The sequence below is a fragment of the Triturus cristatus genome, chromosome 2_2 (genome assembly GCF_964204655.1).
Source record: "Triturus cristatus chromosome 2_2, aTriCri1.1, whole genome shotgun sequence".
Taxonomy (NCBI): domain Eukaryota; kingdom Metazoa; phylum Chordata; class Amphibia; order Caudata; family Salamandridae; genus Triturus; species Triturus cristatus.
Window position 1 is genome coordinate 256,201,656 of NC_140582.1, and position 15,345 is coordinate 256,217,000.

Sequence of the window (15,345 nt, forward strand, 5' to 3'; positions counted from 1 at the left end):
TTCAGAGCGTTATCTGCAAACGGAGGATGGCTGTGCTGGCATTCTTTGCACCAGAGGACACGCAGCTGAACTTCTGCCTTGTAAAATTTATGAGACAAGTGGAGAAGAAAATGCCACAATATCGAGATGCTGATCTCCGGCTAGAACATCAATATTGCTAAAAAGTAAAAGCTATTTTCCGACTAGAACATCAATATAGCTAAAAAGTAAAAGTCGGGCGCTGCTAAATAAATGCTTATTTTACCAATGTATTGCAAAGATCAATCAGCCTGCACTGATTTTAACTGATTTTTTGTAAACTGTTTTATATTATTTACACAATTGTTGAAATGTTATGAGATATTTTGTAGCAATGGTTTTAAGTAACTATGCTAAATAAAATACTTAAACTTAAAACAGTCCGAGCTATATTGTAAACAGAGTTCTATTGAACTGTTTTAATATCTGTTTGCAACAAAAATTTAACAGGTTTTTCATGAGTTTAATTTTGCCCTAGAGGTTTTATTTTTAATCTTCATGTTTGCAAACATGCTCGCTATTTTATGTGAAAGAGCTAGGCATGTTTGTGGGAAAGGTGATTGTGTGGCCATGTATTATATGTGGTAAAGTACCCCTGGTGTACAAGATAACAACTTTATAAAGGAACTCAACCTTCAGCCTCATTCCTATATATGGTCATGGAACTAATCGGTGACTTGCAATATCCTTATAATGTCTGGCAGAGGGTACTTTATCCCTTATATTATCACTGACGGGTAACATCAACCCGCCAAATTCAAATTTCTTTCATATTTCTTTTTGTATTTCCTTTTTTAGGTCTCGCCTTGCTATCGCGTAAGCGATCGCAAAGCGAGACTATAGAAAACGGGTAAGAAAAGTGCTCCCAAAAAGCGGATTGCATGGCTAGCACTCGCACAATCACGCGCATCGTGCAGTCATGCACTTCGCTTTTTAGGAGCACTTCAAAGGGTCCGCTCCCCCGCCCCCAAGCGCGCGCGCGCCACGCTCCGCTGAGCTTGTCTTTTTTTTTTTTAACTTAAAGCGGGAGGCGCGCGTGCGGCCAATGCGTGTTTTTTGTTGTTGTTGTTAACACCAGCCTTCCCAGGCTCTTCCTCCTCCTCCCCCCCACTCCTAAGGTTCAGCTGCCTCCTTCTGGGCTCAACCTCAAGCTGCACAGGAAGATTAACCCTTTCAGGCGGCTACTTTTTCTGCACCAACTCGGACTGTGCTTTAGTAGAAGTTGAACCTTTTCAGGGCAGCGTTACACAGCAGGGTTAATGCGAGTGCCTTAGCAGATCTAGCGCCTGGTGCTTCTTTTAAACACGGAGTTACATGTTTCTAAAGTAACTGAAGTGTTTTTGTGTAAAGAATGGATGTAGAGATTATATACTGCGTGCTCCCGCCCCATGAGAAAGGAAACACGGGGGCTGGGTGACAGTAGGGTGAGGGGTGTCTTTCAGTTCTGGAGTGCACTATCGCACACAATTGGGTCCGAAGACTCGACTTGCGCAGGAGCACACCACAACAATAGCTTTGCATACAGCACGTCATGCGGCACGTTGTGGTTTCTAGGCGTTGTAAATGACAGTTGTATGTCTTCAAACCCTTCAGTATTCCGCTTCCCTTACAAAAAAGTAAGTTTCACGGAGATAATAATGACACCGAAGAAAGTGCATTATGCAGAGCACTAACAAAAATAAAATAATATATTTTATAACGCAAGGAAGTGAAACCCTGGGGGGGGGGGTGAGAGGATGTGGCTTAACGGACAAGGCGGCCGACCTTGAATCTGAGAAACCAGGTTCGAGTTTGGCAAAAGGCTCACAAATCCTGTGATTCTGGCCAAATCACGAAATCTCCCTATGCTTAGTAATGAATGTGTCCCTCTGTTATGAAACTGGTGCTCGTGTAAAGTGCTCTGATACCTTCGGTTCGAGTTCGCGCTATATAAATCTTCCGTAACCTTTCTCATACCCCGGGGGGGTGTGGTGTGTTTTTTTGTTGTTTTTAACACCAGCCCTCCCAGGCTCTTCCTCCTCCTCCCCCCACTCCGAAGGTTCAGCTGCCTCCTTCCGGGCTCAAACTCAAGCTGCGCAGGAAGATTAACCCTTTCAGGCAGCTACTTTTTCTGCACCAACTCGGACTGTGCTTTAGTAAAAGCTGCACCTTTTCAGGGCAGCGTTACACAGCAGGGTTAATGCGAGTGCCTTAGCAGATCTAGCGCCTGGGGCTTATTTTAAACACGGAGCTACATGTTTCTAAAGTGACTGAAGTGTTTTCATGTAAAGAATGGATGTAGAGATTATATACTGCGTGCTCCCGCCCCATGAGAAAGGAAACACGCGGGGCTGGGTGACAGTGGGGTGAGGGGTGTCTTTCAGCTCTGGAGTGCACTATCGCACACAATATTGGGTCCCGAGACTCGACTTGCCCAGGAGCACACCACAACAATAGCTTTGCATACAGCACATCATGCGGCACGTTGTGGTTTCTAGGCGTTGTAAATGACAGTTGTATATCTTCAAACCCTTCAGTCTTCTGCTTCCCTTACAAACAAGCATTGAAAATGCAATAGTTCTCGCCTTTGATTAAGTTAAAGCCATTTGCTTTGCTAATGGTATTGTATAGCAAAGCAAATGGCTTTAACTTAATGAAAGCCGAAACCTATTGTTTTGTTTTAAAATCCCTCTGATCTGGCTATCCCGGGTTTTATCTGAGCCACCACGACAGCTTGCAGTAGAAGAGGCTCCCTGCACTGCATTGAGGTGTTAACACGCAGCACACTCCAGACAAAGGCCTACAAGCAGATCTTATCAAGGCCCTTTCACATTCAGGGACGCAGGGCAATTGGTTCGGAATTTACAAGCTCTAAACAAATGTCTGCTTCCTTTCATCTTGGGAGGGCGGGGTGACGCAGGGGGCAGAGGGAAGCGACGAATAGTGAAGTATGTGACTTTTACAACTTCCTCTGGGCAGGCAGCCTTCCAGCGAATTTACCCGGGAGCACTGTCCATGCGGACGAGCAGAGAAGTGGACACAAACATTACTGTATTCTGCACTGTTGAACAGTTAGACAGTAACACGCGCCTGATCTGCATAAATGCTTACTGCTGTTCTGATCAAAGCCGAACCCGAGGCAGCGAATAAGGGATTACATGGCCGCACTGAGCTACAGTCTTATTTAAGTAGGGTTAACTTTACAGTACAAGCATTTGCAAAGCAATAGGTCTCGCATTTATAGGAGTTTGAGCTATTGGCATTGTAAATGACAATGCTTTTTATTTAAGTTTGGTTATTTAAAACATAAATAAAAGGCACTGTCATTTATAATGCCAATAGCTCAAACTCGTATAACTGCGAGACCTATTGCATTGCAAATGCTTGTTGTTTTTATTGTGGAATTAGGAGAACAGACATGTTGCTCTTCATATAAAGCATAGCATTAGAAATTGAGTTAGTGATATATAAAGATGTTGTTGATATGCTTTTTTTGAGTAGTGAAACACAGACATGAACATACCTATTACTATATCTGATAGAGACTTCTAGCTGCAAATTCCTTATCTTAGAATTATCTCCAGTCGTCAGACTGGACCCAGATTTTTTTTCCGTGATCAGTACCCCTGTGCGCCAATAGGTGGCGTTGCTCGTCTCCACATGCTGTTTTAGGCGTCATCCACACCAAAAAGTGATGTGCCCAGTGCCTATATAGATGCCACCCCAGCGCGCTAATGTCAGTTCTTTTCTTTCAGCGACAGTCAGCACAGATCCAGAGAAGAGCTACCCCCAGTCACTTTTGAACTTACCTTTTTCGACCTTTTATCAAAGCTACTTTAAGAGATTGTCTCCAGGTGTGGCAGGGCTGTCCACGAGGAAGGCTGGTTTTAAGCCCTGTGGCGCCTGTCACAAGCAAATGTCTGTGACTCATCCACACCTTGCCTCCCTCTGGTGTCGCGAGCACAACTACAACACCAAACCCTGCTTTTTTTCTTGTTTCATGCACCCCGAGGCCTTGAAACAGTGGTCCCTCAAGCTTCTTGCTGCTCGATGTACTACACCGAAACAGTCTTGATCACGGTCAAGAGGAAGGTCCCTGAGCCATCGATCTTTGTCTCAGTAGAAGTTATGTGGCCGTTCGGGTAATTCCCACAAAAAGAACAAGAAGTTCAAGAGGTCTTTGACTTCACCCCTCCCATCAAAGTCATCCAACGAGATGAGGGAACTGCAGCATCCAAGGCCTGGCTCTGTGGTTGAGCCTGCGCCTGGGCCACCTCCAAGCTTCCTCAAGTTTCCTGGAGCCAGAGCGGCCCGCCAAACTCATTGAGTTTTATGAGGCCTCGCACCTCATATTTGGGCGGCCTGTCCCTGATGGCATGCTCTTTAGCCCAGCCAGTTTGAGAAGATCCCCTACTGGTTTTCCGCCTGCAGGTTCTCCCCCTGGGCCCATCCGGGCCCGTTGGATCCATGGAAGGATCTGAACTGATGCCGGTCAAGCCACCTCTACCTTCCTGAGTGCCAGCCCCACTGCCAGCGTCCCTGGTAATGCCAGTGCCCATCGGAGGCGCTGCCTCCTTCTTACCCCCGACTCCGACACAGAGCCAGAGGAGTGACATCCAAATCAAGTGCTGACTGGAGCCATTCCATCCAGGCCTGACTCTATTCCTACAGACTAGGACTTGGAGAAGTTTGGGAGGAGCCACTGGACCCCTATGAGGCCAGCTGGTGTGAGGATCTGGTGGAAGCCAGTAGTCTGGACATTTTCCCACATACTGGCCTGGTCTCTCCTACTGTGGCTAGGAAGGAGGAAGCCTCATTTGCTATGGTGGTTGTAGAAAAGTAGGATCTTTCTGACATAAATACCCCCACTTTTTGCCTGGTGTCAGTGTGTTTTGACTGTAGTTCTCCGGAATCCTGCAAACAGGACCCCAGTGGCAGTGCTCTTTCCTCTAAATTCTCTGGTAAGTACATTGTGCAGCCCACAATTGGCATACTGGGGTACCATTATAGGTCCTGTATATATAGTACTGAAGTACCAAGGGCATTGGTTCACCAGGGGTCTCCTATGGGCTGCTGCATGTATTATGCCACCCAAGGGAACCCATACATACTGTGTCTGCAGCGCTGCCATTGAAATCTGCCTGAAATGGTGCTTGCACCTTTCACTTTGCTTATAAGGTTTCCCTTATATACTGGTCACTGCCCTTTTAACCTGTAAGTCACCCCTTAGGTAGGCCCTTCAGTCCAAGGGCAGGGTACATGGTTCAACGTGTGTGGGTACCCCTGCAAGAGCAGAGGTACTCCTACAAACTGCAAACTACATTCCTTGGGCTTTGTGCAACAGCCATTATAAGGTATGTAGTGGACACTGGCAAGTCGAGATGTACAACTACATAATAGCTGCCCCGAACCTGGTCATGTTTGGTATCATGCAACTACACCGAGCCCAGTGTTAGTTGCATGACACCATGCACTGGAGGCACCTTCCTTATAGGACCCCCCAAACCTATCTGTGTAGCCTTACAGGGTCTGCCTGCCATCCCATGCTGCTGCCGACCCTAGACAGTGTTCTTCCCCCTTGCTGATCTTCAATGGGGCAGAGGAAGCTTAACAAAGAATTTCCTGCAAAGGAGAGATATGACCACCTCTCCTTTAGCCTTAGGTAGGATGGGGGCGCTTCAGAGTGCCACCAGACTTCATTGATGGGAACATTTGGTGCCCTCCATGCATAAACTAGTTTTGCCAATTTCAGGAGCCCTTGGCTTCTTCTCTGGCGTGAAACCACACAAAGGGCAGGGAAGTGTTCACCCCCTGTCCAGCTACTCCCTAGGGAGGTGCCCAGAGCTCCACCAGTTGTCCAATTGTTTCTACCATATTAAATCTTGGCTCCTGGAAGCATCTGACTGGCTAGGACAGCTGAGTATCAATTCAATTTCAATTTATCTTTATTCGATTCACACAAGAGTACATAAGATTAACATTTCATAAAAACAGATGCAAACAGGTAAAATACATTAACATCAAAGGGGCAAATATTCAGTTCACCTTGTAGCCGGGAATTCATGAATCAACATATTGCCATTATCGATTTTCTTCTTATTTGGGTCGCCCTAAGGAACCTTACAAATACCACACACGTGTAAAGGTTTGGAAGCAGTTGTAGGTATAAAACAGCCGGCCTACATTGTTTAAAATTTAGTGATTTCAATAAAGGTACAATGAAAGAATTTCTCAAATCCATATAAAATGTACAGAAAAATGCAATGTGCATGGTTGATTGATTAGATACATTGTCACATGGGCAGCATTGTAAATCATTTGACCAGTCGTTGGGGTTTGGAAAACTTATCAGGCAATGGAAAATATTTAGTCTAAAATGTGTTCAAACGAATCGATGTTGAGCATTAAGAACATTAAATAGGTATGGTTGCATAGAAAAGGGGGTCAGGACCATTTGGTTATGTTTCACAGTTGGTTTGGCCAGTTCCACACATAAATGCAAGTCCTCCAGATGATTTAGGCAATCTGGGGGATAGTCTCAAGAACATGTGATAACCATTGCAAAAGTAACTGAACGCATCCTTCAACATCGCAGTCTATCGCTGGGAATTTACTCCTTGTTAACCAAGTATTCACAACACGGCGGTACCATGCAATAGTCACCAGATAATGCATCAAATGGCCGCATTAAAATCAACACCACGCCGCAAAAAGGCAAAACACGAACACAAAAAAAAGCTGCGATGAGGCCAATCACGATACAAAAAGCTGCAAAAAACAGCGGCAGGTAAATCCCACACATCTGGCGGGAAAATGCACAATAAAAGCTACAAAAACAACACACCAGAAACAATCCAAAGTGTGTAGCAACATGGATGCACATTGACCGAGCACAGAGGCCGACGCAAACCCCACAAGCCCCACAGACCACGAGCAAGGAACAACGGGCTAGGGGAACGCCAAGGAGAAGAGGGAGAGGAAGGCGGGGTGCAGTCCGCAGCAAAACCAGATCAGCGTCACGGACGTGACAGAACACAACCATCAAGTGACCCACAATTAGACCACCGGGAATGCAGTCGGAGTGTCGAGGAGGCCAATGGAGGAGCCCAAGACGCGCTAGAATGATGTGAAAATCTAAACCAGGCACAAAGCCGCTGCCAACAGGAAGGCAGCAACGGCGACAGAAGGTGGGAGCCCTGCGCCACAGGAGGAGCTGGAGGAAATGGAGGCCACAGTCAACAGTGTGGAGACGGTGCAAGGAGTCGGGAGTGCGGACACAGCTCGGGAGGACCTGACACAACAACAACAGGGTGAGTAACAACCAGGGACTGGGGGGACAGGGGGACAACGGCACACATGCACAATTAAGTATAGCACACTGCACACCCACAATGACCCAGGATCATGTCCCTCATCCCCATGGCACACTGCAGCACACACATATAGCAATAACAGCACATCCACATTGACGACAATGTGGTACAATGTGCAACCCCAACACTGCAGGAAAGAGGACACAACTGGCTCTGCACAAGCGCAGAGACAGGCCTACTACATCTGACAGAGCTGGAAACTGTGAAATGGAATTGTACGCGTACAACCTCACATCCATCATGTAATCCAAATGTACACTGTCCCGCATCTAAATCCTGCACCTCCAAAACAGTCACAATGTACATTGTCATACAGTCTGCATGTAAACAAGAACAATGTGCCAACATACATGTCAACACAATGTCAATATGCATCTCCCCTTTACATTGTAGAGGTACACACAACACCTCCAGCAGAGCACAGAAGACCACACATCAGTGATGCCGGAGAAGACCAAACACCTTCGACACCGACGCCCTACAACAGCCCATGGACATCCCACGCAACCACCACCAGGACCAGGGCAGCCAAGCTACTTAGAGGAGAACCCAGCCCCTGCAACAGACCACACAGCATGAAGCACCCGCAAGCACAGCGGGCTCTCAACACTTCACCGAGCTACACATGGCACCCCAATGCCAGGTGTCAAAACGCCAAAAGGAGGTGGCTGAACAGGTGTGGGTGTGGTCCGAACCCATGGAAGGCAAACTAGATCACATACGTGGGTGTCTATTACCCTTCAGGGACCACCTACACCCCACAAATGAGACCCACACTGCCATAGAGACTCATGCATATGCACATTCCCAGTACAGAACCACGCCCAGGGGCACGCACATATCAGACACACACCCACGTTGGCTCTGCGTACAACGCCCAGTCCACCCACTGAGTGGGTGACGACAAAGCTACATGTCCAAGCTCTAACCCGCTGCCTGCGGTGACATGTCTGCTTCCGCTGTACACAGCACAATGTAATGTCGTAGGGCCCAGGACCCTCATGCATACAACAAGACCACAGGGACACACGCAGATATCATGTTGAACTGGCTATGGGCACTTGCGCCCGGCCCCTTTATTGGCAGGGCCACATGTACAGTGACACCTGTGCTGGATGTTTGTGGGGTGAGTATAAGCCAGCCCGCACGTAGTTCTTGGTGCTGGCAACAACTTGAACAGTGGACACCAGTGCAATGGAAACAGAAAACACCTGCATAACAGAGTCAACTGCTGAGCAACATGGGTGGAGCTGGAGCAAGTACAGAGATCACCCAACATACAAACAGAAGTGTTCGTGAGTTGCAGCACACTGAGGTTGGGGCACTAGAGATGAGCACACTCATGTGAAGAAAATGTCCAGGATTGTGTCCCTTCAGGTTATTCCTGATTCAGATGCAGTGGGGTGTGTTAGACCTGCATCAACTTCCTCATCAACGTCCCAGGTCTTCCACACTGCCTGAGGTGACATTGCTGCGCAACCTCTCCACAGCACAAAAAATCAGTAACTGTCCATGAGTTGTGGTGCACTGAGTCAGTGGCACCTGAAGTGCTGAGCAGGGGATCAGGCAGATGATGCCCTCCACGACAGGTCTGAGCAACTCCGTTAGTCTGCCAGTATGTTTTGACTCTGGCAGATGGTGGTTGGAGTTGGCCCTGGCAATGGTGGCGTGTGACTCCTGCGGTGATGCGACATCCGAGCCGGTCAGGACTCAATTTAATGTGTGAGCCCTGGTGGTCCGCAGTTCAGGCCGGAGGCAGCGGACAGCTCAGGGCCACATGCACATGGCGTCAATGACCCCAAGACCACCGTCACAGAGGTCATCCAATATTCATTCAGACAGGCTCCCTGACTTGAGCTGTACAGAGTTAGTGGCCCCGGTGGCACAGCAGCCGGCACAGGCACACCGCCACGAGAGGGTGACTTGCGGTCCACTGAGGTAGGGCCATGCTGACTGAGCAGGTCCTCGACTATGTCGAAGGTGAATGTGGCTGTCAGAGCTGTATCTCCTACTTGCGTAAGACTGCACAGGAGCAGAATGATGCTAAGTACCAATGCCCCTCTCAGAACTCCCCGCTAGGTATTAGGATTCCATCGCCGGTAAGTTCCAAGGGGGGAAAGGGGTTGGGACAAAGAAGAGACAGCTCCAAAACTCTGCCAAATCTGCTTCGTCTTCTATCGTTCTTCTTCTTCTGGCTAAAACATTTATGTTAGTCATTAACTGTCTTTTCACTTAACTTACTGTATTTAAAGCTATAGATAACTTATCTTACCAGGATGGCGTTTGGGGCTTGCTACTCTTCTTACTTCTCTTGTGTGTAATTCTACACTAAGTGATGTCTTCACACTGTTCTCTTGTCCTTTCTTTTTCTATTACAGGTTTTCTCTCTGCTCCTGATTCTGCACTGTAGTGGGGGAAAAGATCAAGGTGAGTATATTCCTACTTTTATTGTGTGTATGTGGTTCTATACGTCTTTCTCCCTTCCACTCACAGGATGAGAACTGGTGTAGCCTTGTATGGAAGTCGCAGGATGATTGATTCTTTAGTCTGCTATATTCTGCAGAGCCTGGGTGTATTGCTTCTCCACTATTTCAACTGCCTCTTTATTTATTCTTCAGGCCAGAGGAATGAAGCTTTTAACCTTTTTATAGCTTCTAGTTATAATAATTAGGCTCTGAACAGGTTAATGCTCCTGCATACTCTAGCAGAAATTTATGTTGTACGCGTTTCAATTTACTAAAATACGCGTTTAGATAATCACTCTTTTATCTCGGCAATTGTATGAAGTGCGTTGCCGTTTGTTATGCCTCGCGTTTCCTTCAATAACTATTTTAGTTTGCGCAAGCCTGTCTCCCTCCAAATCGCGCATTAACTGGGAGGTTAACAAGTTATACGCTGCACGAAGTAAGTGCACGCGTTCGAATTAAATTATTACCGGTTTGATTTTTACTTCGAGGAAGCCGTCAACGAAAGCCTCCGTCTGACGCGTTCGAAGTCTTTCGAATTCAAGCCCGTTCTGTCAACTCGACATTGGGCTTTCTCTTCATGCCTGCATTCGAGGTTAACTGCGGGTTAATCTACAAACGCTACCTCAAGAATTTCTCCTGTCAAGTGCAGCGTTCGAAAAATGAAACGCTCGCATCTGACTCAACGAAGACTGGAAATGAAATGCTGCTAGCCCACTTGGTGGCTCTTGAAACTACAGATTCTATATTAACACTGGTACGATTTTAATATCGCTGACAACATTTAAATAGTCAAATTTAAATCAGAATTATTCCTCTCAGGATTGTTTATTTGACAGATAATTTTACAAGCTAACCTGATTCTTGAAATGTATGTTGACCGGCGAATCTAACCCCGAGATGCCGCTTTTACCCTGACTATCTTCCACGACGTCTTGAAAACAGGTGCTCTTCTCATAAATTCTTCAGTGAAGTGCACCGAGGAATGTTGAAGAACATTCCTCAGGCAGTTGATACTAAAAACACTAGACTGCTAAACAGCGGTATGCTGTTGCAGAATCGGAATGTTGGCAGCCATGTTGGAATTTCTGCAATGCCAGCAATTGCTCCAACTAAAAAGGTTACTTGCTCTCAAATGGGTTTGTAATGAGAAAATGGTAGCCTCTGTGGAGGTAGAGGGAGGAAACCTCCCGTGATTTCTGACAGTGGCAGAGGGTTGCGGGGGACTGTGGAAGGTGTCTTCCAGGGCATGATGCATAGGGCAGAAGCTACCCGGAAGCAGCAAATGGAGGAGTGGAAAGCGACAGCCTCGTTGCCACCATCTATTCGGTATCAGCTGCATGAGGATGGAAACTACCCCCTAGTCCATAGACTCAGACACCACCAATTTACAACCAGAGAGTGTCCATGAATGTCAGGGAACAGACTTAGTGGCATCGGGGCTGAGTGGGGATGCAGTCTGCGATGATGCCGGTACACTGATATGAACTCCGGCATTGCCAAATCAAGACTCTGTGACCTACTGGACCGCAGTGTAGGCTGGAGGCAGCGGTCAGCAGTGGGCCACAACCACGTGTCGCAGGCTCGTGATGCACAGAGTTAGTAACACCGGGGCAGTTGTCGGTAGTGTTCGATCACCTCCGTAACGATGATCCTTTTTTCCTCCCAAATGCAACGCGTCATCCTCTTACGCCTCTCCTTGCGTGCAATGATATGTACTCTGACTTTGAATAATCGATGTCCAGTTCCAATTCTGTGACCCACTCGAGCGCAGCGTAGGCCGAGAGCAGTAGTCCGCGTGGGCCCACAGAATCTTGCGGTTGTGATGTGCTACTAAGACCTGGTGGCACCACATTGAAGGGTGTATAGTGACATACACTCAGCCATAAATAATGTGCTCTGCCATGGTGTAATCAAGACTCAGTTCCAAATGTGTGACCTACTTGTCCGCTGTGCATGCTGGTGGATTACGTCAACAAGAAAGGAGTACTGGGGGCCTGTGTTGCAGAGGCCGTGATGGTATGAGGTGGCTGCCAAGGTCGCAGGCCTCGGGCTTGGAGATTGCACCGGCACGTGGTGGGCCCTCTTTGACACACGCCGGTGTCGGCAGGTGGGCATTGAGGCCTGGGTGCAGGGGTGGGCAGGACTGGTTCGGGGACCAGCGTCCCAGGTGCAGCTGGCGCACAGGATCGCTGGCAACACTGCTCACGGTGTCAGGCTCGTGGGGGGGTGAGAGGCACCGCCCTGTCAGAGACGTTGGGCATTCCGGAAGAGGACCATGCCCAGAGTTACGTGCCTTTTATTCATACCCCTACGCTGGCCTGGCATACGCTGGGCCAGCCAACTCCGCTCACGCTTATGGGGAGAACGTAACAAGGTACATTTCCGCAATCTTCCCCACTGGCTGGGGTGACATTGTTGCGCCCACTGTCCATTATACTCCAAACACCAGCGGTGTGTATCGGCATGGATATGTGTGTGGTCTGCATACTGCAGTCTGGCCAGCACATCCACGCCACACTTGGTATTGTGTACAGTCTCATTAATCGCTCACTTGCCTCCTTCACACATGCCTGGTCCCCACCTCTTCCGACATTCTGTTATTGTGTGGCCAAGGTACCATGCTGTTGATGGCTAATTTACATGGCTGGCCCAGGTTCCCACAGTGAGTTGTGCTATCGTGTCTGGTGGGTGTGCATGTTGTATGTGAGCTTGTGACGTGTGCATTTCCTGTGTTGTGTGTTGCATGATTGTGGAGTTGAGGTGTGTGGTGTGTGCATCTGGTATTGGCCAACGAGCAGTTCATTTCCGTAGGTGCCATCCTGGTGGCGCAGGTTGATGATGGGCTGTTGGAAGGTGTAGGAATAATGCACACTGCCTGGGTGGTTTGCGGCAGCATTGGTGGAGATTCCCCAGTGGTCCACTATTGCCTGCACATTGGTGGGATACGTGCGCTTTCTGTTGCGCTTATTGTGTGCAGTGTTGCCAGGGCCCACTAGTAGGACATGTGTGCAGTCAATTGCCCCCTGACACGTGCGGGAAGCCAGCTGTGGTGTATACGTCTTGCTTGATCTCCGGTTGTTCCTGTGCAGTGAGTGGGAAGTATAGACTGTGGGATACCAAGCTGATGATGTCATCCATGACCATTGTGAGGGGCTTGGATTGGCCTGGCAGTGTGACTCCTTCGTCTCAGGCGGATGTTGGTTGGAGGGTACCAGAAACCAACACGTACAGCACAGCCAGCAGCTTTGTCTGAGGTGAGATGTTGGTTTTTCCGCTGTGTTGGTACCGTCAGCCTGTGGGCAATGGTGGTCAGGATGCGGAGGAGGGTTGTCCCTTTGAGCATGTAGTGGGCAATTACATTCTCTGGTGTTGGTTCTGTGAGGTTTGTACATTTTTGGAGGGTCGCTATCTTTGTCTGCGCAGCCTCAGGGATGATGATACAACGTGATCATTTAGATCGTGGTACATTACATCGCTGCTTTTACAACGCAAGTCATTCTAATGACTTGCGCTGGAGGGCGATGGACTTAGGAATTGTGGGCCCGATTCACAGAACTAACTTAAGACAAAATCCTAAACTTACTACCATTTTGGTATTCACAGAAGGCACTTACTCATTTCGGTATTCACAGAAGTTAGGAGTCATAACTTTAGGACTCCTAAATGCCTTGTGTAAATACCGAAAGTCTTAAAATTATGATTTTTCTCAGTTTAGTAGTAGTATAGTTAGGACTCCTAACTTTAGGACCCCTAAATGCCCTCTGTGAATACCGAAAGTCTTAAAATTAGGATTTTTCACAATTTAGGAGTAGTAAAGTTAGGACTCCTAACTTTAGGACTCCTAAATGCCTTCTATGAATACCGAAAGCCTTAAAATTAGGATTTTTCTCAGTTTAGTAGTAGTAAAGTTAGGAGTCCTAACTTTAGGACTCCTAAACTGAGAAAAATCCTAATTTTAAGACTTTCAGTATTCACAGAAGGCATTTAGGAGTCCTAAAGTTAGGACTCCTAACTTCTGTGAATACCGAAGTGAGTAAGTGTCTTCTGTGAATACCAAAATGAGTAAGTGCCTTTGGTAGTAAGTTTAGGATTTTGTCTTAAGTTAGTTCTGTGAATCGGGCCCAGTGTGATTTACTATTCCAACTCCAGCCTACGTAACAGTCGGGAAGGTGTTGGAATAGTAAATCACAAAATTTCTTAGTTTAGAGCGCCATCCAGCGCAATTCGTTGTAACGACTTGCGTTATAAAAACAGTGATGTAAGTGTATAGCGGTGTTTTGACCGCGTTGTAAAAGTTGTTTTCCCTGCCTAAGTTTTGGTCCGGGGGGGAAGGGCGGTGGGTGTCCGGGGGAGGGGGGGGTCATGGGGCTGGTGGCGTGGGTGTTGTGGCCCTCTTGGGTTTCCGGCCCCATGTTCAGTGGCTCCATGGCATCTGTTGTTCTTCAGGTGTACTGTGGGCTGGGCTCCCTTTTGTGGTGCAGGCTGCCGTCCGACTTTACACCAGGTCAGAGCAGGTGTTAATTTCTTGCAGCTAACAATCCTTATCGCATGTTTCGTGGTCTTTTCGTTGATCCGGCTGGTCATTGAGAATGTTGAGGTGTGGTGTTTCGCGGCTTTTGGCATGGGAATGCCTACTCTGCATCTCATTAGCGATAGTTGCCGGGGTCATCTGTGGCGATGTGTTTAGCGGCTGCTAACACAGGTAAACTGGTGCTATGGGCTGTTAGCACCAGCTTGTGAATTGTGAATTGCACCTTTGGCTGTGATAAAGTGCCGTTAACTCGGCGATAGCTCCTTGAGAATATGCCCCTATGTTTTTAATCCTTTCCTTGAAGTATTTAACAAGGATTCTAGTCGCTCATAAAATTCCGGACGGCCCATAACTATCAGGAAATTCTTGATAAACTTTAACCAAGGACTCTTTAGGGCCATTTCAGAATCACAGCAATCCTTAGCTGTGGCACGATTCAAGTCCGTATGTTCCAAAGTCCATATTTTGTGCCATAGCAAAAGTGGTTGAATCCTCACCAGGTCTGTTAGGTAATTAGTCCCCAGTTCAGAGTGACATAAGTGATTTGAACAACTGGAAGGAAGCGTTAAAAGGTTTAAAAAAAAGGCATTTTCCACCGCCTGCAACGATTCAACGTTCACATGTCCCCAGATATCCGAGCCGTACATTGCAATTGTTCTACACTTTGCATAGTAAATAGATAACATTTCTTTTAGTTGGATGTTTCCCAGTTTTCTGGCAAAATTGCGAAGTGCCGACATAGATCTTAAAAATTTCAATCTTCTAGATTCAATTGCACTTTTCCATGTACCTTCACTATCAAATAAAATCCCCAAGTAAGAAAACGTTCGAGTTTGGGGTAGAATTTAATTCCCTAAGTGAATGTTGCAACACTTCGCTCCCCCCCGCCCACTTTCATAACAAATGTCTTACTCGTATTGATTTGAAGCCCAATATGGTGAAACTCTCAAGAAGACGTTGCAGAGCTAAAGGAGTG

General features: G+C 47.3%; 1 long non-coding RNA gene across 1 annotated transcript in view; it reads left to right on the forward strand.

The window, feature by feature from the left end:
- Window positions 1–15,345, forward strand: part of LOC146862104 (uncharacterized) — a 41,998-nt gene that overhangs the window by 881 nt on the left and 25,772 nt on the right. The window contains exon 2 of the long non-coding RNA XR_014978380.1: window positions 9,749–9,797. This is a non-coding gene — a long non-coding RNA (uncharacterized LOC146862104). The remainder of the gene's footprint in view (window positions 1–9,748; window positions 9,798–15,345) is intronic.